The sequence below is a fragment of the Somniosus microcephalus genome, chromosome 23, assembly GCF_052327205.1.
Source record: "Somniosus microcephalus isolate GS21.2 chromosome 23, FLI_Smic_1.0, whole genome shotgun sequence".
Lineage (NCBI taxonomy): Eukaryota > Metazoa > Chordata > Chondrichthyes > Squaliformes > Somniosidae > Somniosus > Somniosus microcephalus.
The window spans coordinates 51,014,534-51,041,851 of NC_141009.1; positions in this window are offsets into that span (position 1 = coordinate 51,014,534).

The window sequence follows — 27,318 nt, forward strand, 5'->3', positions numbered from 1 at the left end:
CTTACCTCATCAGCCGCAGGTTTCATTCCAGCTGCAAGCTGCTAATGTCACTGAAGCAGTGCTGGACATATGGGCCGCTTATCCTGACCGCTCGAGCTATTATTGGCTGGAGACTCTGGAGAAGCCGAACGCACTCATGCTCATTCAGCAGCAGCTAAGAAATAACGTTGGTAGTTACCATCCAGAAAGAATGTTGGGAAATTCCTGATCTCCAAGGTTCAGTTACTAAAGGGTTAAATTATGAGAAGAGGTTGCAAAACTTGGCTTGTATTCCCTTGAGTTTAGAAGGCTGAGGGGTGATCTGATCGCGGTTTTTAAAATGATAAATGGATTCGATGGGGTGGATACAGAGAAACTAGGTCCTCCGGTGGGGAAATCCAGAACAAGGGGGCATCATCTTAAAATTAGAGTTTGTCCATTTAGGAGTGAAATCAGGAAGCACTTTTTCACACAAAGAGCAGTAGAAATCTGGAATTCTCTCCCTCATAAGGCTGTCGATGCTAAGTCAATCGAAATTTTCAACACTGAGATTGAGAGATTTTTGCTAGGTAAGGGAATCAGAGTATATGGAGCGAGGCAGGTAAAAGGAGTTGAGATGCAGATCAGTGATGATCTAATAGAAGGGTTGAATGGCCTATTCCTTTTCCTATATGAAACTGAATCCCATGGACCAGGAAAATCCTAGCATTGATCCCATGTGGTAAGTTAGCTGATCTTTGCCTGTACACTGACAACACTCAGCTCTACCTCACTACCTCTTCCCTTGACCTCTCCACGGTCTCTAAATTGTCAGACTGCTTGTCCGACATACAGTTCTGGATGAGCAGAAATTTTCTCCAATTAAATATTGGGAAGACCGAATGTCTTGCTGCAGTTGTACAGGGCCTTGGTGAGACCACATCTTGAGTATTGCGTGCAATTTTGGTCACCTTATCTGAGGAAGGATGATCTTGCCATGGAGGGAGTGCAGCGAAGATTCACCAGGCTGATACCTGGGATGGCAGGAATGACGTATGAGGAGAGATGGGGTTGATTGGGCTTAAACTCGTTGGAGTTTAGAAGAATGAGAGGGGATCTCATTGAAACTTATAAAATTCTAACAAGACTAGACAGAGTAGATGCAGGAAGGATGTTCCCGATGGTGGGAGAGTCCAGAACCAGGAGTCACAGTCTAAGGATAAGGAGTAAGCCATTTAGGACAGAGATAAGGAGGAATTTCTTCACCCAGAGAGTGGTGAACCTGTGGAATTCTCTACCACAGAAGGCAGTAGAGGCCAATTCATTAAATATATTCAAGAAGGAGTTGGATATATTTCTGAAGGCTAAAGGCATCAAGGGATATGGGGAGAAAGCAGGGACAGGGTACTGAATTTGGATGATCAGCCATGATCTCGTTGAATGGCGGAACAGGCTTGAGGGGCCGAATGGCCTACTCCTGCTCCTATCTTCTATGTTTCTATGTTTCTATGAAGCCATTGTTTTCGGTCCCCGCCACAAACTCCATTCCCTAGCCACTGACTCCATCTCTCTCCCTAACATCTGGATGAGGCTGTAGGGGGTGGCGTGTGCCCAGTCAGCTCTGCCCCTGACTGTCTCTGAGCGTTTCAAATCGCTGCCACACCCCTGGGTTCTAGACACCGGACTTAGGTACAGGTGGCGATACAGAAATAGAGTAGATGATTGGTTTGGTACAAGAAAACCGTGATTTTATTAAAGGCACAACAATATTACAACACTGGAGATTACTAGAATAATTACAGGCATATAAAAGTACATTTATTTGGGAATGGGGAACACATGGCACATCGAGGGAACAAACACATTAAAAATCCCCCTACCCTTGTCCCACCCCCAATACCTAACTAGATTGAGCTACGAGGGGCCAGGGATTTATGCTCACCAATGGGGTTCCTCTTTATGGTTCGAAACCTGTCGATTAAGCCGGTTGTGGTTTTGGGGTTCGCTCTTTGTGTCCTTTGGGGCCTGCCATCGTCATGTGCTCCCAGGGCGCGGCGGTGGAGTCGTCTGAGTAAAGTAACCTCTTTTCCTCCGTTAGAGATAGGGAGTAAAGCCTTTGTTGGGTACTTTACCTTGCAGAATGGTTGTTCTTCTGGTGGTGGTCTGGTCGTTGAAGGTTTTGTTGCGGTTGGGGTTCGGTTGGCAGTCTATGGTGTTGGCTTGAGTTTGCTACCGCTGTGCTCGTGGTCGTCAGCTGTTCCTTCTACCCGTGCTTCGATACCAACTTATACCTGGACTGGGGTGTGTGCCCGCTCATCCCCAACGCTTCTTTACACTGCCCTTCTCTGCTTATCGGCCTTGCCGTTTGTCTCATCTCGCCTGCCCGCTTGCGGCCCCGTGTGTCCTGTGTGTGTTGAGTTGGGTCCCGTCCTCCCGCGTTTGGCCCCCGGTGTTATAATGGGTGTCCTCGGTGTCGAGCAGCGCGGGAAGGGAGGAGAGGAAGAAGAGGAAGAAGAGAGCTTGGCTACCGGTGGGCCTACATTTATACCGGTTCTTCACCCCTTATCTGCACGCCAAATCAGGTCAGTTCTTTGTTTAAATTTGGCGGGCTCGTCTAAAGTGATTACAGTCATTCACCTTAACGGCTTTTGGGCGGTTGTCTCCTTGCTTAACGGCTTCAATATCCTGGCTGTTTGTCATTTATGAAGTTTAATCGTCTTTTCCTGGCTTGGTAGCTACTTTGAGCTGTTGCCGATTACTTATGCAGAAAGTTAATGGCCTCAAGATTAGGTCTATCCTGAGTTGATCTGTTTCAAGATGAAGAATGCATATTCTGTGTTTACCTAGCTGTCTGGCTTTAGAAAATGACAAAGTCTTTCACAGATCCATGCATGTTAGGTTTCATTTCAGGATTTCAATGGGCCTGCCTTTGCAGGGCCTTGCTTTTTTTAAAAATCCTGCAGGCTTCTGTCACGAGGTTTCAGAAGCCATTTTCTTTTGGGTACCCTTTTTAATAACTTGTCCATACAGAGTCCCTTTATCCATAACTTTTGGGGAATGTGGGAATTTTGAGAACCCTGCAAGGCTGAACCACACTGTTCTCAACCTTGGTGTCATATTTGACCCTGAAATAAGCTATCCGCAGCATAACTCAGACCGCCTATTTCCACCTGCGTAACATCATCCATCTCTGCCCTTGCCTCAGCTCATCCACTGCTGAAACCCTCAACCATGCATTTGTTGTCGGGTGGCCCTTAATTGGCCTGCTGAGCCCGCTGGGTCAATCAAGGGAAAATTGCGCGGATTGGCCGGACGCCGATGTAGGCGGGACTAAAACCCGAAAGTTGAAGTCCCGCCTCCTTCCCGACAGCTTTATGAAAATCTACCCCATTGTTTTCGGTCCCCACCACAAACTCCGTTCCCTAGCCACTGACTCCATCCCTGTCCCTAACATCTGTCTGAGGCTGAACTGCACTGTTCACAGCCTTGGTGTCATATTTGACCCTGAAATGAGCTTCTAACCACATATCCACAGCATAACAAAGACCGCCTATTTCCACCTCCGTAACATCACCCGTCTCCGCCCTTGCCTCAGCTCATCCGCTGCTGAAACCCTCATCAATGCCTTTGTTACCTCTAGACTTGACTATTCCAACACACTCCTAGCCGGCCTCCCACATTCCACCCTACATAAACTTAAGGTCATCCAAAACTCGGCTGCCCGTGTCCTAACTCGCACCAAGTCCCATTCACCCATCATCCCTGTACTCGCTGACCAACATTGGCTCCCGGTTAAGCAGCGCCTCGATTTCAAAATTCTCATCCTTATTTTCAAACCCCTCCATGGCCTCGCCCTTTCCTATCTCTTTAATCTCCTTCAGCCCCACAACCCCCCAAGATACCTGCGCTCCTCCATTTCTGCCCTCTTGAACACCCCTGATTATAATCGCTCAACCTTTGGTGGCCGTGCCTTCTGTTGCCAAGGCCCTAAGTTCCAGAATTCCCTCCCTAAACCTCTCCACCTCGCTACCTCTCTTTCCTCCTTTAAGACACTCCTTAAAACCTACCTCTTTGAACAAGCTTTTGGGCACCTGCCCTAATTTATCCTTATGTGGCTTGGTGTCAATATTTTTTGTCTTCTAATACTCTTGTGAAGTGCCTCGGGGCGTTTTGCTGCATTAAAGGCGCTATATAAATACAAGTTGTTTTTGTTGGGCAAGGATAAGAGTGTTACTCCTGGCTTCAGTATCACTGGGCTAGAGAAGGGGAAGATAAATTAGCCACTTAATCTCTGCCCAATGATTCGAAGGTGGAAAACGCATGTGCGGGGATATCGAGTGAGCACAGGACGAGACTTTAATGATGTTTGCCATGCTTGATTACTGTCTCAGTTCCCGTTTGAAGAATCAAATCAAATCAAATCAACTTTTATTGTCATTGTTAGTGCACATGTGCAGTACAACGAAATGTAGGCTTGCGGCCATACAGGAATGGCCACCAGACTGAGGTCCTGCAAGGAAGCCAGTGCCCATGGAACATTATCCCAACGCGAGTCAGCAGTTGCAGGTGAGGGGGAAAGAACTGGAAGGTGTATGAGTCCATGGCAGAAATACTGCTCCAAACTGTATCAACAGGCTATATTGGACTGGGTACTGTGCAATGAGAAGGGACTAATCAGTAATCTTGTTGTACGGGGACCCTTGGGTCAGAGCGATCATAACATGATCGATTTCTCACTCGAAATGGAGAGCGAAGAAATTGACTCAGAGACTAAGGTCCTGAATTTAAACAAAGGGAATTATGATGCCATGAGACGGGAACTGAGTAGGTCTGATTGGACAACGTTCCTGGGAGGACTGGAGGTAGATAAACAATGGCAAACATTTAAAGATAGAATGACAAAATTGCAAAAATTGTTTATACCAATCTGGCATAAAAGGAAATCTAAAAAGGTGACTCAACCGTGGATAACAGGGGAAATTAGAGACAGCATAAAATCCAAAGATAGGGCGTATAAAATAGCCAAAAAAAGCGCCAGAGCGGAAGATTGGGAACAGTTTAAGATAGAGCAAAGGAGGGCAAAGGGCATAATCAAGAGGGGCAAAATAGCTTACGAAAACAAGCTGGCGGAAAATATAAAAACTAACTCCAAAAGCTTTTATAAGTATATCAAAAGGAAAAGACTGGTGAAAACCAAAGTTGGTCCATTGCAGTCAGATACGGGGGAATATATAATGGGAAATAAGGAAATGGCAGATCAACTAAATGCATACTTTGGGTCAGTCTTTACGAAGGAAGACACAAAAAACCTCCCTGGGATATCGGGAAAAATAGGGACATTGGCAAAGGAGGAACTGACGCAAATCAATATCTCTAAGGATATGGTGTTAAGGAAGCTAAAGGGATTGAAGGTGGACAAATCCCCAGGGCCTGATAACATGCATCCTAGGGTACTGAAGGAGGTGGCCCTAGAGATAGCGGATGCACTAAGGATGATTTTTCAGAATTCATTAGACTCGGGAACAGTGCCGATGGATTGGAGGGTAGCTAACGTTACCCCACTATTCAAAAAGGGGGGTAGGGAAAAAGCAGGTAATTACAGACCTGTAAGCCTTACATCAGTTGTGGGCAAAATGCTGGAGTCCATCATTAAGGATGAAATAGCGGAGCACTTAGCAAATGGGGACAGGATAGGACAGAGTCAACATGGATTTACAAAGGGTAAATCGTGCTTGACTAATCTATTGGAATTTTTTGAGGGAGTAACTGGTAGAATAGATGGGGGAGAGCCAGTAGATGTGGTGTACCTGGACTTCCAAAAGGCCTTCGATAAGGTCCCACATAAAAGATTAGCATGGAAAATTGAGGCTCATGGGATAAAGGGGAAAGTTTTGGCGTGGATAGGGAACTGGCTGTCAGATAGAAAACAGAGAGTTGGAATAAACGGCTCATTTTCTGAATGGCAGGCAGTAACAAGTGGGGTACCACAGGGATCTGTCCTGGGCCCCCAGCTGTTCACAATTTACATTAATGACCTGGATCAGGGAGTCGGATGCAGCATTTCCAAATTTGCAGACGACACTAAACTAGGAGGGGGGGTGGGCTCAGAGGAAGAGACCAGGAAGCTCCAGAGCGATTTGGACAGACTGGGCGATTGGGCGGATAAATGGCAGATGCACTATAATGTGGACAAGTGCGAAGTTATCCACCTTGGGTGCAGGAACGGGAGGGCAAATTATTATTTAAATGGCAATAGATTGGGAGAGGGGGAAGTACAGAGAGACCTGGGTGTTCTTGTACACCAGTCACTGAAGGCGAGCATGCAGGTGCAACAGGCGGTCAAGAAGGCAAACGGTATGCTGGCCTTCATAGCAAAAGGGTTAGAATACAGGAACAGGGATACCTTGCTGCAGCTGTACAGGGCACTGGTGAGACCACACCTCGAGTACTGTGTACAGTTTTGGTCGCCTCATCTGAGGAAGGATGTTCTTGCCATGGAGGGGGTGCAGCGGCGATTCACCAGGCTGATACCAGGAATGGCGGGAATGACCTATGAGGAGAGACTATGTAGTTTAGGGATGTACACACTGGAGTTTAGAAGATTGAGAGGGGACCTCATAGAAGTGTATAAAATTCTGACAGGTCTAGACAGACTGGATGCAGAAGGAATGTTTCCCTTGGCGGGTGAGAACAGAACTAGAGGACATAATTTAAGGATAAGGGCTAAACCATTTAGGACAGAGATGAGGGGGAATTTCTTCACTCAGAGAGTGGTGAACCTGTGGAACTCATTGCCACAGAGGGCAGTGTACGCCAGCTCATTAAATATATTTAAGAGGGAATTAGATATATTTCTACGGGCAAAAGGGGTTAAGGGTTACGGAGAGAAGGCGGGGACGGGATACTGAATTAAAGGATCAGCCATGATCTCATCGAATGGCGGAGCAGGCACGAAGGGCCGAATGGCCTACTCCTGCTCCTATCTTCTATGTATCTATGTAACTGGCAATGTGACTTATAGCTCACAAGGAGGGTTGCTATCGGAAGAGCTGGTACAGTCAGGGTTACTCTACTGCAGCATGTTGTTAGTTAAGCTGAAAGGAGCTTAGGGAATGGTAGCATTGTGGTAATTTTACTGGACTAGTAATCCAGTGATAAGAATTCAAATCCCACCACGGCAGCTGGGGAATTTAAATTCATTTAAGTAATTTTAAAAAAAAATCTGGAATAGAAAGGCTAGTATCAGTAATAGTGATCTACCAGATTGTTGTAAAAACCCATCTGGTTCACTAAAGTCCTTTAGGGAAGAAAATCTGCCGTCCTTACCTGGTCTGGCCTATATGTGACTCCAGACCCACAACAATGTGGTTCAGATCACAGATCACAGAAACCCCAGTGCAGATAGAGGCCATTTCGGCCCATCGAGCCTGCACCGACACATATCCCACCCGATCCCCGTAACCCCTACACCAACACATATCCCACCCTATCCCCGTAACCCCACGTATTTAATCCCCCTACCACTAAGGGTCAATTTATCATAGCCAATCAGGGATGGGCAATAAATGCTAGCTTTGCCAGCGACGCCCCCGTCCAGTGAACGAATACAAAAAAAATCAGTGAATTTGAGAGGAAAATTATTTTGCAATAATTCTGGGGTACGCACCTTTAAATGTTTTTTTTTCCTTCCTGTTCAAAAAACCTTAGAATTGGGAAAAAAAACATGCAAGATGTTGCCGGTTTGAGGCACATTAACACAGCATTCAAATTATGTTTTCCCTTAAACAGGTCTGAAATAACAACTTGCTCTGTGCTGCATGCTGTTTTTAATGAGGTGAATTCTGAAAGTAATAGTTGTTTCCTTGGTAGAATTACTGTGAATTTCAATTCAATTAATTCCATATGAGTGCTGCTGTCGCATGTACAATGCCACGATCAAATTTAAATTCCATTTTAATCAAAGTAAATATTAGAATGAAGTTACATGACTGGAAGATAAGCTGACTCCACTCTGCGGTAAGTTGAATTTTTCCAGAACGGAGACAGTTCTTTACTCGAATGAGTCATCACAGGACTTTACCTTCCTTTCCCCCGCTGCTGTCTGATCCTACAGTTGATGAGGTGCTGGGATGTGCTTTCGGTGAGAAGATTATGCTTTCACCTCTGCATTTGATTGCAGTGCCGTTGACTGGGTGACGGAATGGATCTCTCTCTGGCTGCTGTAAGTGCGCTCGGTGATGTGACTTTGGGCACTCTAAGTTCAACAGGTACGCTTCTCCATTATTAAAGTGCACTATTTCAAAGAAGAGCAGGGGAGTACTGCCTGGTGTCCTGGTCAATATTTCAACCAACATCACTAAAACAGATTATCTTGTCATTATCACATTGCTGCTTGTGAGAGCTTGTGCTGTGCGTAAATTGGCTGTCGCGTTTCCTACATTACAACAGTGGTAACATTACACTTCAGAAGTATTTCATTGGCTGTAAAGCACTTTGGGATGTCCACAGGTGGTGAAAGGTGCTATATAAATGCAAGTTCTTCTTCAGTTAGTAGAAACTCAGACTCAACTCAGAAAAGCATGTGAGGAAAATTAGCCTGGTGTCTCGGGGTCACTCTTCTGAGATTGGGGTTGAAACAGCTTCTTGGGAGACAGCAAAGAGAGTTTCGCTCAGTATATATCCTGAGCAGTACATAACTGGGGATTACCTCATTTTGACAATGAGTGCAAAATGGATTTCATTTCCCAGCACTGTTATCCCTTAGTTAAACAACTGTAAATCTCACCCTACATATTAGTAAAATCAGTTAGTGATAAATAATAAATGCTTGAAAAATTGGGACTGTTTTCTTTAGAACAGAAGAGATTATGGAGTGATGTGAAAGAGGTTTTTGTTTAAATTAAGAGGGAAGGGACAATGTAGCTAGAAGCAGACTGATTCCAGTGATTGAGGGGTCCAGAACAAGGGAACTTAGATATAAGATGAAATATAAAAGAGCAGGAGAAACTTTCACAGAGGGTGAAGAGATTGTGGAAGGCATTACTAGAGTTTGTGATTGTGGCAGAGACCATGTCAACATTTATGATCAGGTTAGATAGGTGGTTGAAGGGAAGACGACAACAAGGGATATGGGAACAGGGTAGGTATGTGGGATTAGGAGTGTTCACGTGGAGGATAAACAGCAACACAGACTGGTTGGGCCAAATACCATGTCTCCATGTTGTAATTTCAATGTAATTATATGCAATAACACTGCCAATATAACAACAGTTAATGCATTAAAAAAATTAATTGTGCAAAGCGTTTTGTGATAAAACACTATGGGGGGTTAAATTGAGTAAGGTCCAACAACAGGTGTGGGAATGGTGGTGCGCTGCTGATTTCCATGATTGCTACGTGCAGTCAACGCTACCTGCATTGCTCATTGGCTGAATGCATCAACAAGGGGCCCGATATCGCGAGTGGCTAGCGCTACTTAAAGGTAACCTGCACCTCTTAAAGGGGAGGTGCATTGTGGCTGCAGGAAGTGGTGTCAGGAAGTTAATTAAGTTTGAAGATTTTTGTTAAGGTGGCTCAACCTGCGAGAGAATGTGCACCAAGGTTTTCTGATAATGCACTGGGAGCCTTGGTGCAAGATATGGAGAGAAGGAGAGACATCCTGTATCTGCAAGGGGCTGGAGGCCCTCAAGATATATGCTCAGGAGGCAGTGGGAAGAAAAAGCAGCAGAGGTCAATGCCAGGAGTGTAGCTCTAAGAACATGGATGCAGTACAGGAAGAAGTTTAACGATTTAACACGAGTTGCCAAGGTGAGTGAGTTCAATCTTAAATGGCATATCTTTTTTCTTTTATTCGTTCACGGGATGTGGGTATCAATGGCAAGGCCAGCATTTATTGCCCATCCCTAATTGCCCTTGAGAAGGTGGTGTTGAGCCGCCTTCTTGAATTGCTGCAGTCCGTGTGGTGAAGGTACTCACACAGTGCTGTTAGGGAGGGAGTTCCAGGATTTTGACCCATTGACGATGAAAGAACGACGATGTATTTCCAAGTCAGGATGGTATGTGACTTGCAGGGGAACTTAGAGGTGATGGTGTTCCCTTGTGCCTGCAGCCCTTGTCCTTCTAGGTGGTAGAGGTCGCACGTTAGGGAGGTGCTATCGAAGAAGCCTTGGTGAGTTGCTGCAGTGCATCTTGTAGATGGTACACACTGCAGCCACGGTACACCGGTGGTGGAGGGAGTGAATGTTTAAGGTGGAGATGTACCAATCATGGTGTCGAGCTTCTTGAGTGTTGTTGCAGCTGCACTCATCCAGGCAAGTGGAGAGTATTCCATCACACTCCTTACTTGTGCCTTGTAGATGGAGGAAAGGCTTTGGAGAGTCAGGAGGTAAGTCACTGACATGCGTTTGTAGCCATGGTATTTATGTGGCTGGTCCAGTTAAGCTTCTGGTAAATGGTGATCCCTAGGATTTTGATGGTGGGGGATTTGATGATGGTAATGCCATTGAATATCAAGTGGAGGTGGTTAGACTCTCGCTTGTTGGAGATAATCATTGCCTGGCACTTGTGTGGTGCAAATATTGCTTGCTGCTTATCAGCCCAAGCCTGAATGTTGTCCCGGTCTTGCTGCATGCGCGCACGGGCTGCTTCATTATCTGAGGAGTTGCAAATGGAACTGAACATTGCAATCTTCAGCGAACATCCCCACTTCTGACCTTATGTTAGAGGGAAGGTCATTGATGAAGCAGCTGAAGATGGATGGGCCTAGGACACTGCCCTGAGGAACTCCTGCAGCGATGTCCTGGGTGATTGGCCTCCAACAACCACAACCATCTTCCTTTGTGCTAAGTAGGAAGATGTCCTTCGACATCAGTAAACATGCCCTTTCCAGCAGAGATACCTGAATAGTGATTGTGGCTGATTGTTCCCTTTCGTAGGTGTTGGCTGCTGTGGTGAGGGAACACCCAAGCTAACCTCGGCCAAGTCAACACAAAGCTTTAAATTCCATTATGTAGTAGCTGACACCCTGCCATCTTCATGCCTTTGCTGACACTGTGAGATCTAAATTGAACAGGTCCATGCTCAGCCTTGGTTTGTAGCACCACCTCCCATCGCTTCTTCCTTTCCCTCTTTCAACTCCCACAGATAGCCACTTTCAGAGGCATGGCAGGGAAGGATGGCAGCTGAGGCTGAGCACAAAAAGCGTCACAGTTCAATGCCCCAACCTCTACAATTGTTGATCTAATCGCAATTTCTTGCTTTTCCTTGTACTATTCTATATTTCTTTCATTCCAAATATTCATCCAATTCCCTTTTAAATTATGTTATTATAGTCTCTGCCTCAGTAGCAAGTTAAGGTGCAGTATTCTATGTTCTGGGAGCCATGTGGAAAATGTTCTCCAAACCTCCCCCTTGTCTTTTGCTTCCCTCTCAGTTTTTCCTCATTGAGCTGTTGTGCACGCTGAAGTCCTATGATGGTCAGGACAGATGCGGTGATCACTTGATAATGACCGTGTACAGCTTCCTGCTTTTTCCCCGAATCTTAAGAAATGCTCCTCGTTTCATTCACTTTGGAAGGATGAAAGGCCAAGTGAGCTCTGCCTGGAGTTGTCCTCAGTATCCAGCGCTCAACCAAATGGAGAAGTCTCAACCTTTGACGGTTCAGATACTTGCTTAGCCAACAGGTGGTACTGTTCTAGGGATCTGAACTAACAAGTTTAGCGCTTTACACAGCAATTTATCTTGCTATGGTTGGTTAGATTTAAAGGGTCGCTGACTGCGTTTCAAAATCTTTCTTTTATTTTGGAAGGCAGAAGAGACATTTTGATCGCAACTCGCAACCCAAGTGTCACAATGATGCATGGTTTAATTCATTGCGTTCTAGGCTGATGACAAAAATGAAAAAAAAATTCTTGACATTTTCATGGACGGCGATTCTTTTAACTTGTACACTGCTGGGTAAGACCTTATCCAGGAGTATTCCTTGGGGAAATCTCCTGTCAGTGACTGCGCGCACCCACCCCACCACCCCCCTTCTGCCGTCACCATCTACAATCAAACCAGATAATAAATAAAAGAATCAGAGTTGGGCCTGTCTTAGGAGCCCTCCTGTCTATAAATACTAGTTCTAGGCAGTCCCAAAGGAGGTCATTATATCCTCAGGATGCACATTCCCTACTAACCCCTTTGAGATTATGTTTTCTCCGCAGTCACTGTACTGATGGAATCTCTTTTTTTCCGAGAAAATAATTGACAATATTTTCTGTATTATTTCCAACAATGTGTAGAAAGTAAAATTAAAAGGCTGATAGTGAAATGTTCATTGAATCATAGAATGAAGAAATTTACAGTTCAGAAGGCGACCATTTGGCCCATCATGTCTGTGCCGGCCAAAAAAGAGCTGTCCAACCTAATCCCACGTTCCAGCTCTTGGTCTGTAGCACTGTAGATTATGGCACTTCAAGTGCATATCCAAGTACGTTTTAAGTGTGATTAGGGTTTCTGCCTCCACCACTCTTTCAGGCAGTAAGTTCCAAACCTCCACCAACTTCTGGGTGAAAAAAGTTCTCCTCCACTCCCCTCTAATCATTCTACCAATTACTTTAAATCTATGCCTCCTTGTTATTGACCTCTCTGCTCTCCTTCCTATTCACTCTATCTGGGCCCCTCATCATTTTATATACCTCAATCAAGTCTCCCCTCAGCCTCCTCTGTTCCAAAGAAAACAACCCCAGCCGATTCAATCTTTCCTCATAGCTAAAATTCTCTAGTCCTGGCAACATCCTCGTAAATCTCCTCTGTACTCTCTCTGGTGTAATCACATCTTTTCTGTAATGTGGTGACCAGAACTGTACGCAGCACTCTAGCTGTGACCTAACTCATGTTTTATACATTTCAAGCATAACCTCCCTGTTCATATATTCTATGCCACGGCTAATAAAGGAAGGTAACCCGTATGCCTTCTTAACCACCTTATCTACCTGTCCTGCTACCTTCAGGGATCTGTGGACTTGCACTCCAAGGTCCCTCTGTTCCTCTACACTTCTAAATGTTATCTATTACACGTAGTCTAATAGCTTATAAAATAATAATTACATTTTGTCACGTGCTGATTAAAAATGGTTTCAATACTACAGAGTGCAAATGACTCAAATCAGTAATTTAATTCACTTCAGGTCCATCAGAAGAACAAAGGGGTGGAGGAGTTCAGAGGTAGCAAGGAGTGAGCCCGTGGATGGAGGTGTACATGAAGAAAAGATTTTAAATCCAATGCATTGGGGAGCCAGCAGAAGTTGGGAGGAGAGATAGCAGAGCTGGATTTGGTGTGTGTTAGAATAAAGTTGGTGCAATTTTGAACAAGTTGCAGTTTTTAAAAATTTGTTCTCGAGGTACGGATGACACGAGCAAGGCTATATTTACTGCCCATCTTTAGTTGTCTTGAACTGTTGCAGCCCTTGTGGTAATGGTGCTCCCATGATGGTATTAGGTGGGGAATTCCAGGACTTTGACCCAGCGACAATGAAGGAACAGTGACATATCACAGAAATCACAGAAACCCCACAGTGCAGATAGAGGCCATTTCGGCCCATCGAGCCTGCACCGACACATATCCCACCCGATCCCCGTAACCCCTACACCAACACATATCCCACCCTATCCCCGTAACCCCACGTATTTAATCCCCCTAACACTAAGGGTCAATTTATCATAGCCAATCAACCTAACCCGCACATCTTTGGACTGTGGGAGGAAACCGGAGCACCCGGAGGAAACCCACGCAAACACGGGGAGAATGTGCAAACTCCACACAGACATATGTCCAATTCAGTTCATGGAGGGTGGAACTTGGGCGCTTTGTGAGGAGATCATTTGAGCCATTGACCTTGGAAGCGAGCAAAATTGTAGTGGTGGAAGTTGGAAGGCTGGGATGTGAGATTTAAAACTCAGCTCAGTGTCAAGTTGGACACACTGAGGGTGCATACTGCTAGATTCAGCCTGACCAAATAGCCACAGAGGGAGGTGGAATCAGGAGCAAGAGCCCAACAGGATGGCCTGAATCTTGCAAATGTTAAGTTGAAGAAAGCACTTGCTCATTCACCACATGATGTCAGTCAGATGGCACAGTCTTAGTTTGGGAGTCCAGGCAGATGGTGGCGAGATACAGCTGGGTGTAAGCATACATATGAAAGCTGACCCCTGCCAAAGAATGATGCTACCAAGGAACAGCATGTAAACATGGAAAAGAAGGGGGCAAAGGAGGGAATCTTGCCAACGTGACCGTGACAGGGCAGGAGAAGAAGGCATTGCAGGATGTGTGCTGAATGTGTTGGGACAGGTGCAATGAAACCAAGTGGTGGCTCAGGATAGTCTACAGAGGAGAAATGATGGAGCAGCATGATGTGTCGAACACCACAATGGAGTAAAGGAGAGCTAATATACTATGGTTCGAGGCTCAGAGTGGGTGATTTTGATCATGGTTTTCTTGGTTCTGCAGGCAAGGCTTTGGGCCTGAAACCCAATATGCATCACCATGCCCGCTAACTTCCACCTCCACAACATCGCCCCCCTTTGCCTTTACCTCACCCCATTTCCATGAAATTACTTTCCATGCTTTTGTTACTTCCAGACTCAATTTATTCAACGCTTTCTTTGCCAATTTCCTAAGCTCCACCCTACACCATTTAAAAAGGCCCCATCATACTATGGTGTGGCTGATTTTACTCCTCCCTTTAACGGGGTCAAAAAATCTTTAAATGAATGTGCAGTTCCACTCAAACATACTGAAAGTGCTACATGGCAGTAGTATGAGGGAAATAAGGTCAAACACAAAAAGAATTGCCGTTTCTCAGTGTAAAATACTGCAAAGAATCCAATGTTTTTTAAAGAATCATATAATTTACAGCCCAGAATGAGGCCATTCTGTCCATAGCTTCTGTACCAATTCTAGCTCTTCAATTGGAACTATCTACTCGATCCCATTTCCCTTTCCCCCACCCTTTTGTACCTTTTCTTTTCAAATATTTATTCAATTCCCTTTTAAATGATGTAATTATAACAGTAACATTATGTCCTGTGGTCTAAGTTCTGGTAGCTGTGTAGAAAAAAATCTTCTAACTTCCCCCTCTTGTCCTTGGCTTCACTCTCAGTTTTTCCTCATTGCGCTGTTGTGCTCACTGAAGTTGCGGTCTCCTCATCGGATAGGTCTGCAACACAAGGTGTTGTGATGGGGGCCGACCTTGAGTGGCAGGCTAAATCATAGATACTGACAACACTTAGAACAAGGGCAGATGAGCTGTGAAGGTTGGAAAATAGTCCGCTGAGAGGCCACACAGCCAGCTGTTACCTCACTCTTTAATTGGCTGCTGAGTGGAATCAGGTAGAATTTCCAGTGCTTCCCTCGCAGAAACATACCAAGTGTAACTGAAGACACGTTCTCCCAGGGGAAACCATAAAATAAATTAAAGTCAAACAAACAACAACAACTTGCATTTATATCTCTGCATTCCTCCAATCCTGGCCTCTTGTGCATCCCCAATTTTCTTCACCCCGCCACTGCCTGCAGCTGAACTCTGGAATGCCCTCCCTAAACCTCTCCGCCTCTCCACCACTCTCTCCTCCTTTAATTAAGATGGAGAACGAAGTAGTTGACTCAGAGACTAGGGTCCTGAAATTAAATAAAGGAACCTACGACGGTATGAGGCGCGAGTTGGGTAGGATTGATTGGGGAATGTCACTCAAAGGGTTGACGGTGGATAGGCAAAGGCAAACATTCAAAGACCACATGGATGAACTACAGAATTTGTTCATCCCAGTTTGGCATAAAAATGTTTTAAAAAGGTAACTCAACCATGGCTAAAAAGGGAAATTAGGGATAGCATAAGATTCAAGGAGAGGACATATAAATTGGCCAGAAAAAGCAGTAAACCTGAGGATTGGGAACAGTTTAGGATTCAACAAAGGAGGACAAAGGGATTAATTAAGAAAGGGGAAATAGAATACGAGAGTAAGCTTGCAGGGAACATAAAAACTGACTGTAAAAGCTTTTATAGATATGTGAAGAGAAAAAGATTGGTGAAGTCAAGCGTAGGTCCCTTGCAGTTAGAATCAGGGGAATTTATAACGGGGAACAAAGAAATGGCAGACCAATTAAATTCATATTTTGGTTCTGTCTTCACAAAGGAGGACACAAATAACCTTCCAGAGATGTCGGGGAACATAGGGTCTGATTAAAGGGAGGAACTGAAAGAAATCAGTATTTGTAGGGAAATGGTGTTAGGGAAATTGATGGGATTGAAGGCCGATAAATCCCCAGGGCCTGATAATCTACATCCTAGGGTAATTAAGGAAGTGGCCCTAGAAATAGTAGATGCATTGCTGATCATCTTCCAACATTCGATGGAATCTGGAACAGTACCCATGGATTGGAGGGTAGCTAATGTTACCCCACTATTAAAAAAGGTGCTAGAGAGAAAACAGGGAGTTACAGACCGGTAAGCCTGACATTGGTAGTGGGGAAAATGCTAGAGTCCATTATAAAAGATGTAATAGCAGAGCACTTGGAAAACAGTGACAGGATCAGACCAAGTCAACATGGATTTACAAAAAGTAAATCGTGCTTGACTAATCTACTGGAATTTTTTGAGGATGTAACTAGTAAAATAGATAAGGGAGAACCAGTGGATGTGGTGTATTTGGACCTTCAGAAGGCTTTCGATAAGGTCCCGCATAAGAGATTAGCATGTAAAGTTAAGGCACATGGGATTTGGGGCAAGGTATTGACATGGGTAGAGAACTGGTTGGCAGACAGAAAGCAAAGAGTTGGAATAAACGGGTCTTTTTCCGAGTGGCAGGCAGTGATTAGTGGGGTACCGCAGGGATCGGTCCTTGGACCCCAGCTATTCACAATATATATTAATGATCTAGACAAGGGAACTAGATGTAATATCTCCAAATTTGCAGACGGCACAAAGCTGGGTGGGCGTGTGTGCTGTGAGGAGAATGCTGAGAAACTCCAGGATGATTTGGACAGGTTGGGTGATTGGGCAGAAGCATGGCAGATGCAATATAACGTGGATAAATGTGAGGTTATCCACTTTGGTGGCAACAACAGGAAGGCAGATTATTATCTGAATGGCAATAGATTGAGAGAAGGGGAAGTGCAACGAGACCTGGGTGTCCTTGTGCACCAGTCGCTGAAGGTAAGCATGCAGGTGCAGCAGGCGGTTAAGAAGGCAAATGGTATGTTGGCCTTCGTAGCGAGAGGGTTTGCGTACAGGAACAAGGATGTCTTGCTGCAGTTGTACAGGGCCTTGGTGAGACCGCACCTTGAGTATTGTGTGCAGTTTTGGTCGCCTTATCTGAGGAAGGATGTTCTTGCCATGGATGGAGTTCAGCGAAGATTCACCAGGCTGATACCTGGGATGGCAGGAATGACGTATGAGGAGAGATTGGGACGATTGGGCTTGTACTCGCTGGAGCTTAGAAGAATGAGAGGGGATCTCATTGAAAGTTATAAAATTCTGACAGGACTGGACAGACTAGATGCAGGAAGGATGTTCCCGATGGTCAGGGTGTCCAGAACCAGGGGTCACAGTCTAAGGATAAGGGGTAAGCCATTTAGGACAGAAATGAGGAGGAATTTCTTCACCCAGAGAGTGGTGAACCTGTGGAATTCTCTACCACAGAAGGCAGTAGAGGCCAATACATTAAGGGGAGAAATTCAGTTGGTTGCGCCACCCGTTAGCGCCTTAAGAGGGCGCTAAGTGGGTCACAAGCCAACTGGTGCCCGGGCGCAGCACTGCCCATGCCTCCCGCTAAATTCCACAGGATGTTAGTGGTGGCGCTAACCGTTAGCGCTGCACCGCTGCCGATTACATCATCGGTGTGCGCAGCGCCCCGCTGACGCCCCGGCCTCGATATTTGGCAACGCCCCCTGATTTACCGCTGGACGCTATGTCTGACGGGTTCAGGGGGGCCTACCGGTGGCCAGGGAGGCGCAAATTAAAAGCGAGGTGCGGGGTGGCCATTTTTGTTGTTGGCCGCCTGCCAGCACCTGCCTGTGCTTCCGTCCCTGGCCTCCTGTACCCCCCTCCCCACGGAGTGCCGGCTGCGCTCCAAGAGCCCGGCACTTCTCCTCGGTGCCATGCTCTTTTGCCTGCACTCCCGATCCTTGTGGGCCCAACTGGGCCCCAGATCGCGCTGCACAATGCCCCTCCCCTTTAAGAAGGGGAGGAAGGCCTGCAATACCACAGCGCGACGCTGCGGCACCTTGCGCCATGATATTCACTCGCAGCGCCCCAAGAGGGATGCGGGGTGCCTCCAGCAGCGCCGCGCTTCCCTTTGGGGCGCAACAACTCAATTTCCGGTGCGGGGGCGCGAATGTTTCCGGGGCGCTACTTTTAGCGCCCTGGTGAGGCTGGCGCCCCAAACGGGCCTATACTCAATTTCTCCCCCTAAATATATTCAAGAAAGTGTTGGATATATTTCTTAAGGCTAAAGGGATCAAGGGGTATGGGGAGAAAGCAGGGACCGGGTACTGAATTTGGATGATCAGCCATGATCGCATTGAATGGCGGAGCAGGCTCGAGGGGCCGAATGGCCTACTCCTGCTCCTATCTTCTATGTATCTATGTATCTATTACCTCATGTCCCTGCAGCCCCCAGTGAGGTACATCGAGCTGGTAACCATGTACATGAATTCACCACTTAGAAACTGTGAACTAATCAAGAAAGCATTAAAGAAACCCTCAGTTCAGCTTTGCTCCTTCAATATAATGCGATTCGTAATTGTCATTAAAATCCTTATAAGGTCTCAAATCCATAAATAACTACAGAAATGAAAGGTGTTAAAAAACCTTCCCATTAAACATCTCGTTTATCTTTGATGTGCAGACTAGATAATTACCGCATCAGATAATAAATGTTTCACATTGTAGCTGTGGCATTTCCCCATAAACTGTTGCGAATTGTTCACCATTAAACCTGAGGTATGAAATCACAAAGCATTACGAGGGCATAATTTCACTGAAAATCCCTGACCAAGCCTCGAACTGGTGAGAGAGAATTCCACAGGTGCTGTTACATTAGAGAAGTGCGATAGCTGGAAGGCAGACAGTCTGCTCTCTCTCCATTGGTTGCATTCTGCAATGTAAACAACATGACCTACAGAGAACAGATTGTAAAACATGTCAATGTGGGTCGACTAATCCCCTATTAGATCAAGCCCATCTCTACCAGTAAGCTAAATACAAGGAGCTAATGCTGTGCATCTGCACTGGCAACAAGCTGGTCTCTGAATTACACAGCGAAGTGTGCCCAGTGTAGTCTCAGTGTTGTGGGCAAGACAGAAACCATACTACATGAATGCACATGAATGTAGATGGTATTTGTTACATTACATAGTCTGAGAGTCTGTTAAATTGTTTAATTCTATGCTTTTCTGTTAAAAGTGATTATGACAAAGATTTGCTGACGCAATAGGTTAGAACCTTTCATCTCCGCGACCTCAGTTATAATCCAGTTTAAGGTGTGCTCCCTCTCTTTCTGACTCTGCTGGAATGCTCTATTACCCAGTGGCTGGGGCAGCACAGCACACAACTGCTCAGAATGTACCATGGACGCCACAGTTGGCATTAATTAGCACTAAACTGGCACTCTCACTCAGAGAAGTCACACTGATGGCTGATGTGGAAAAGAGACGAGAGGAGAGGAGGAGGAGGAGGAGGGGAGGATTAGAGGAGAGCAGGAGGAGAGGGGGAAAACAGCTGAGGAGAGGAGGAGGGGACAGGAGGAGAGAGGAGGAGGAGGAAGGGAAGAGGAGGAGGAGGGGAAGGAGGTGAGGGGAGGGGAGGACAGAAGAAAAAGCTGAGAAACAAATGTCATGTGAGTGACTTTCAAAGACTGGGCCAAAGGCACGTGGTGGGGGGAAACAGCACAGAGAGCTTAACCGATAGAAAGGTGACGTGGAACTGGCATAACTTTAACACTGAATACCAAATAATTGTAAAGGGATTGATTTCTTGACATTAACATCCCTCATCTTCAGGATCACAAACTTTCATCACAATTTAATACCTTGGGAGGTACGTCACTTCTGAATTATATCCACAGGATTCACCTCATCCAGATTATCTCCATCAATATAGCCAGTGGATAAGAGTCGAGTATGTTTAGTTTACTTCCTCGCGAAGAGAGAAAGTGGTTTGCATATCGCTCAGAAACCTGATCTTCCCCGTGCCCAGGACTTTTTTAATGCAAAGTTGAATTGTTTGGGTAGCAAATCACCCGCAATATAGCAAGTACGGAGTTTTCCAGATTTGCGTTGCGTGTTGTGATTTACCGAATCACTTCCCCCGACACATCATCTGGCAGCCATTTCAAGGGTGACAGTTTATAGATAATGGAAATTCTCAGCCCCCTGGAGATTGCATTTTCAAAATGTGACAAATAGATTTATCTCTACAGACATATGTTAACCATACTGAACTTCAGTGCTATTAACAAGTAATCACTATAATCTAGGCCTATAGCACAACAAAGATGAATTGAATAGATAAATACATGCAAATTATTGCTGTAAGTGTTGTTTCGGAACAGAAGTAATGGTTGTCAATTTATGTCATATTTTATCTTTTTTTAAGAACTGCAGATCAAAATTCAAGAGAATCCTTCAAACCTTCATATATTTCTGTAATAAAAAAATCTAGCTGGGAAAGCAAGCTTTTTTATATGCTAAAATATTCGTTTAAGCAAACAGTCCAATGTAAAATAGGATAGAAAATAAAGGACTTAATAAATAAAAGTAATTGGTATTAAAATAGATCAAGCTGACTGTGAGAATAGAAATTGGTTGTAAGTAGGCAAATAAATGGATTTGCAGGTTTTATGTATCAAGGGCAATTCGGGATGGGCAATAAATGCTGGCCTTGCCAGCGACGCCCACATCCAATGAATGAATAAAAGAAAATGTGGAGTTGTTCTTAAAATCACATACATGGTCCCTAACAATACTACATATCGTTTATGGTTCCCTTTCTAACAGAGGAAGCATATAAAAATTACACTCTTAAATACTTTGCTCTAATGGCTCCCAAAAGGCAGCTTTTTTGCGAGTGTCTGGTATCTAAATGAGGTGTTGGAATTTCTTGTCGGCAAGACTTCTTAAGATTTAACATCAGTGGTTGCCCCCTTAATGGTCCTAGGATGTTGCAGGCCTTTCTACTTTAGCTCTGCTGCTGTTTGTTGACTTTGATTTCATGGCCCGGTGCTGATTAGATGATTTCTTCCTCTGTGGTAAGACATGGCTAAACCAGTACCAATTCTATTAATAATAAACTATCAACCCCACTCAGGAACAGTAACCTACAGCACATGTACCAAAAAGGGGACGTGTAAATAGGATATGTGGAGTTGCATTAGAGATATGCTCACATAGGATGTACACAGCCCCACGGTCTCCTGTTACACTGTAAGGAGATGTGGAGATGCCGGTGTTGGACTGGGGTGGACAAATGTGAGAAGTCACACAACACCAGGTTATAGTCCAACAGTTTTATTTGAAATCACAAGCTTTCGGAGCGCTGCTCCTTCGTCAGGTGAAGAGAAGAGATGCATATAGGCACAGCATATATAGTCAGAGAACACTGCCAGATGATTACAGGTAATCTTTCTAACTGCCCTTTATCACACCTCGGCAGTGTTCTCTGACTATATATGCTGTGCCTATATGCATCTCTTCACTTCACCTGACGAAGGAGCAGCGCTCCGAAAGCTTGTGATTTCAAATAAAGCTGTTTGACTATAACCTGGTGTTGTGTGACTTCTCATTGTAAGGAGAGGCTAGTTTAGAAACTTCTGATAGGTGTGGGACTTGGTTCACCCAAAGGTCCCAGGCTTTAATGGTGGAAAACAGACAGCATTTGTCAGATGTTGATTAAAAGAGAGAACTGAGCTTATTTATTAACAGCACAGTAAGAAAGAAAGATTTGCATTTCTTAAGTGCCTGTCATGACCTCAGGACGTCCCAAAGCGTTTTATAGCCAATGACGTAATCTTTGAAATACGGGCTGGATTTTGCCAGCCCTGGGGAGGCGGGTTTAGAGGCGGGACTGCCAGGAAAATGGCAGAAATTGGGGGCGGGTACCCAACTCGCCCCCAACCCGCCTCCACGCCATTTTGCCAGGAGGTGGGTAGCCGTCCCGTGCCAGGTCCCGCGCCAGGTCCCGTCTCCTTGGAGGCGGGAAGGGATTACAGCCACTTAACTGCCTGTTAACAGGTAGTTAACAGGCAGAAAATAGGATTATCCTCTTTTTGCCCACACAAGTGCCGGCTTCCCGAAGGCTCTGAAACCCGCCAGGGTCACCGAGGCAAGCTTCCCAAAGGCTCCGAAACCCACCAGGGCCACCGAGGCAAGCAGTGGGTCTGCGGGGATCGGACGGGTCCAAAAGTGTGCTGTGGAAGTAAGTGATGGGTGCAAGTGTGGAGCGGTGAGTATCTGAGGTCTCAGAAACTTTGCAGCCAAGTTGCACACAGCAAAGCAAGGTCCCACAAACAGCAATGAGATAATGGCCAGATCATTTTCTTAAGTGATGTTAGCAGTGCAGTTCCTCCCTAACCAACATTACATAACCCCTGGCAAACCGAGCTTGGTTTCAAGCCAGTGTCACTCTTTTATTCTGGTCTAATGCGCATCTTTAAAGAATTTACATCTATATAGCATCTCAGCGCAACCTGAGGATGTTCCAAAACAAGCTACAAGCAATGGATTACTTTAAAAATGCAGTCACTGTTGTTGAGTCCACAAGTCATTGAAGCCCATAAGCAGTATAAGGCTGTCGGTAAGGGGCACAGGGGGTTATTTTGGTGGAAGGGTGAAATGCTAGAAACCAGGGGTGCCTAAAAATGCATATGGCTACATGAATAATACTGTTTTTAAATGATATAAGTTTTGTTTTCCTGGAAAGCTTGCATTAAAATTTGAGACAGTCTTTTTAATCAGTTAGATTAGGTGAAACATAAACATTCCACACGGGGGCCCATAGGATGGCCCTGCCAAGTCAGTTATCTGTTGTTTGTAAGTTAGGGTTTTGACTTTGTTAATGTATCTTAAATATGGCCAGTGAAGGCCCAACCTATGTTTCTTCCATTATAACTAATAACCATATTCTAATCTCTGCCGTTAGAATTGGGAGTTTGTTTAGCAGAACTGCTTGTGAAGATAATTAAAAGTAAATTAGGAAAAGACATAGAATGAAAGGAATTTTGAGGAGGCTAAGGTATCCATCTTAGAATGGGCCATTTACTAGATGAAGGTGAGATAGCGACTGGTTAATGTGCGACAGCTCTGGCTGGGGCCATGATTAAGAAGGACAGGCCGGGCCTTGTACTTGCTGGGTTAAGGAGGATAGAATCAAAAGAGATAAGATGGATTCCAATAGAGGAACCTTCAAAATGTAAAAACAAGAAAGATAAATTGGATGAAGTAATGAGACCCTCTTTTGGGAGGGCTTTCATCCAAGAACCAAGACAAAGAACTTGAGCTGTCATTGGTTGATGAAGTTTTGGAGGAACCTCTATAGGTTAAATGGTCTTGTCAATAACTTGGCCTCAGGCCCACCCCTAAAAAGAAAATAAAAAGTGACACCCCAAGGGCTTGCCCACAGACGGTGGAAGGGAGAGCCAAACAGAAGTTGCAAAGACAAGTTGGGCTGGTCGAACACTCTTTTGAGAGTGATCCCATGCTCACCATCGAAGGCCCTAGAGAGAGAGAGAGAGAGAGAGAGAGTGAGGCCAGAGGCCAGAGAAATGTTCACACATGCCAGCCGTCTGTCTAATCGGGTCCGGTACCAGCTGCTTGTCACGGACGTATGTTTTTGCTGTATTACTAGTGTGTTATATTCCATCCTAAACTCTGATTAAACACAATATACCCACCATATTAGTTTGCACATGATCCTGTTTACCAGAGATACGTGAATCTCTACAGAAAACAGGCGCTAAATGGGTGCTGTGCTAAGACATGCCTGTTTGAAACTCTGGATTTAGCACACAATTCTGTTCCTAGTTGCTGATTACCATAACTTGAACTTGCCTGGCGGTGCTAAAACAGAGACACCTGCAGGTTTAGCACTCAAACGCTGATTAGAGAGTTTTCCTGGAGCAGTGCACGTGGGCTTCTCTCACACACTTCCACTGAAGGTGTGGAGTGTGCTGACTGATACACAATGGCAGGTTTTAAATGGCTCAGGGACCGAGTGGGAGCGTGCACAGGTTCTCGGATGCAGCACTGGAGGTCCTGGTGGAGGAGGTACATGTAGTGTATGTGCCTTTAAGACAGAACTACTTTTACAGCTCCTGTATACTGTAGTACCGGCAGTGACCACACCTGTATATAAGCCTTGCGCATGCCTCTGTACCCCCAGTCTTGAGACTACCCTCCTCCAGTAAATACCTGTTTATCGTTAAGTTACAGCATCCGTGTGGTTATTGAAAAACATCATACTCTCAGAATCACGGATCGAACAGTGGCGACGAGTGTCAATTCGAATCTACCTGCAACTCTGCATTTCCCTTCGAGGATTCGCTCCGGGAGGGCGGTGTAACAACAAAACAAAAAAAAGTCGAGGCCAGGAACACGGGCGTCGACCACGAGCAACTGCCCAGTCATCCGGCAGAGAGTGAACATCGCAGGGGAGGCTGTGGAGAGCCGGGCTTGGTTCCCCAGCCACGACGATCAGCAAGAGACTGATGACAGGTCCAGTGCAGACCCTTCCCGGACAGCGGCAGCTGGAACCAACCGACGGCGGGGAGAAAGCCGAGCAGCGTCGACGGGGTAAGACAGAGGGTGAAGCGCACAGGGCGCAGCCGGGGGTTGAAAACCGAGTGGCGATGAGAAAAAAAAAAAAAACGGAGAGAGGGTAAAGCAACAGCTGGGTTCAGGACCGAGCGGCGTCATGAAAAAAAGAACGCGCAGAGCACAGCCAGGGCTCAAAGGCTGAACAGTGTCTGCGGGGAGAAGAAGGGAGAGCGCGGGAGACGCCACTGAGCCACGGAGAAGAAGGAAGAGTGCGGGAGACGCCATTTTTAGAAGCCACAGCGGAGAAGAAGGGCGAGCGGGGAAAGGAAGGAAAGCGCGGGAGACGCCATTTTGTGCCAGCGGAGAAGAAGGGGAAGCGCGGGAAACGCCATTTTTGACAGTTAAATCACACCCAGGGATGCCGAAGAGTGGCAGTATCTCTACGTTCGACAATGAAGTCAAAGATTGGGCGACATATGTGGAACATATTGAGCTGTACTGCAGGGCGAATGAAGTGCCAGATGCTAGTAAAGCACTGCTTTTGTTAAATTCCATGGGTGCAAAAACTTATGGGTTACTGCGAAATCTAATAACCCCAGAGAAGCCGGTGAACGAGAAGTTCGAAAGCATAGTAGAAATCCTACAGGGCCACTTAAACCCCACACGGCTGCTGATAGCAGAACAATTTAAGTTCCATAAAAGGAACCAACACAAAGATGAAAGCAATGCTGAGTACCTAACGGAACTGCGCAAGCTATCGAAACACTGCCAGTTTGGAGCGGGACGAGCAGATACGTTAAGGGACAAGTTTGTGTGTGGGCTACAAAGTGAAGGAACCCAGAAATGGCTTCTATCAGAAAAGGATCTTACTCTGGACAAGGTTTTAAGTATGGCAGTATCACACGAAGCAGCCGCAAGGGGAGCTGCAGAGATACAACGGAGGCCGCAAGAATATGGCACCAATGAAATGTCCTATGGAACAGGGAAGTGCTATCGCTGCGGCAGAACAACACATGACCAGAAGGATTGTTGGTTCAAGGACCAAGTGTGCAGACAGTGTGGAAAAGCAGGACACATAGCAAGAGTCTGCAGGTCTGGGAAGAAAACCAACAGTAAGAAATCTCCACAGGAGAATTACAAAAAGGTACACCAAGTGATGGACAGTGGTTCAGACGAACAGAAAAGTGACAGACTCCGGAAGCAAGGAGCTGGGTTGTCTGAAACTACATAAGGTAACCAAAATGGAGGATCACCAGACTATCTGGGTTACACTCAAGATAGACGGAGTCCAAGTGAAAATGGAATTGGACACAGGATCAGCCCTAACAGTCATAAACCAAAGGGACTACAAGCGGCTATTTTCACATATACCCTTGAAAGCTACAGAGATTGTCTTGAAGACGTATACGGGGCAAAAAGTCTACCCCAAAGGAAAAATAAGGGTGAAAGTGATATATAAAGGCCAGGAAATACCTAAAATGGATATATATGTATTGCCAGATGGAGGACCACCACTGCTAGGATGTGAATGGATCCGGAAGATACAATTAGATTGGCATTCCATACAGGCACTGAAGGTTGAGGCCAAAAAGGATGACAACGTCACACCTGGACGACTGTCAAAAATGCTAACTGACGCAAAAGAAGTGTTCCAGGAGGGACTAGGAACACTAAAAAGCATAACAGCAACGATTAAAATAGAGGAAAATGCAAGCCCAAAGTTTCTTAAGGCCAGACCAGTGCCTTATGCGATCACACCAGCTGTCGAAGCAGAGCTGGAAGGGTTGGAACGTTCAGGAGTACTGTCCAAAGTGGACTGGAGCGAGTGGGCTACACCCATCATTCCTGTAATGAAGAGGTCGTTGAGTAATACGCCTGGGGAACAAAAGAAGGTCCGTATCTGTGGGGATTTTAAGGTGACAGTGAACCCAGTCCTTCACATGGTACAATAGCCGCTTCCACGAATTGAGGATATTTTCGCCTCGCTATCTGGAGGTAAACGCTTCACCAAAATTGATCTAGCCCAGGCGTACTTGCAAATGGAGGTAGAAGAAGCTTCGAAACAATACCTTACGATTAACACTCATAAAGGTCTCTATCAATACAACCGGCTGGTGTTCGGGGTAGCCTCGGCTCCGGCTATCTGGCAAAGGGCAATGGATCAAGTCCTGCAAGGGATTCCAGGGACGCAGTGTTATTTGGACGACATCTTGGTCATGGGCGAAAATGACAGTGATCACCGCGCCAACTTGGAGAAGGTGCTCACCAGATTAAAGGAGTATGGGCTACGAGCTAATCGCCACAAGTGCAAGTTTTTCCAGAAACAGATCTTGTATTGTGGCCACGTCATCGATGAAGAGGGGTTACATAAGTCCCCTGAAAAGATTGAGGCAGTAGTCAAGGCTCCAGCACCGGAAAATGTGTCACAACTGAGGTCGTTCCTCGGGCTGGTAAACTACTACCACAAGTTCTTACCAAATTTGTCCACGGTATTACACCCACTGAACACCCTACTGCAAACAGGGGTACCATGGAAGTGGGATGACGAACGTAGACGAGCTTTCCAGAAG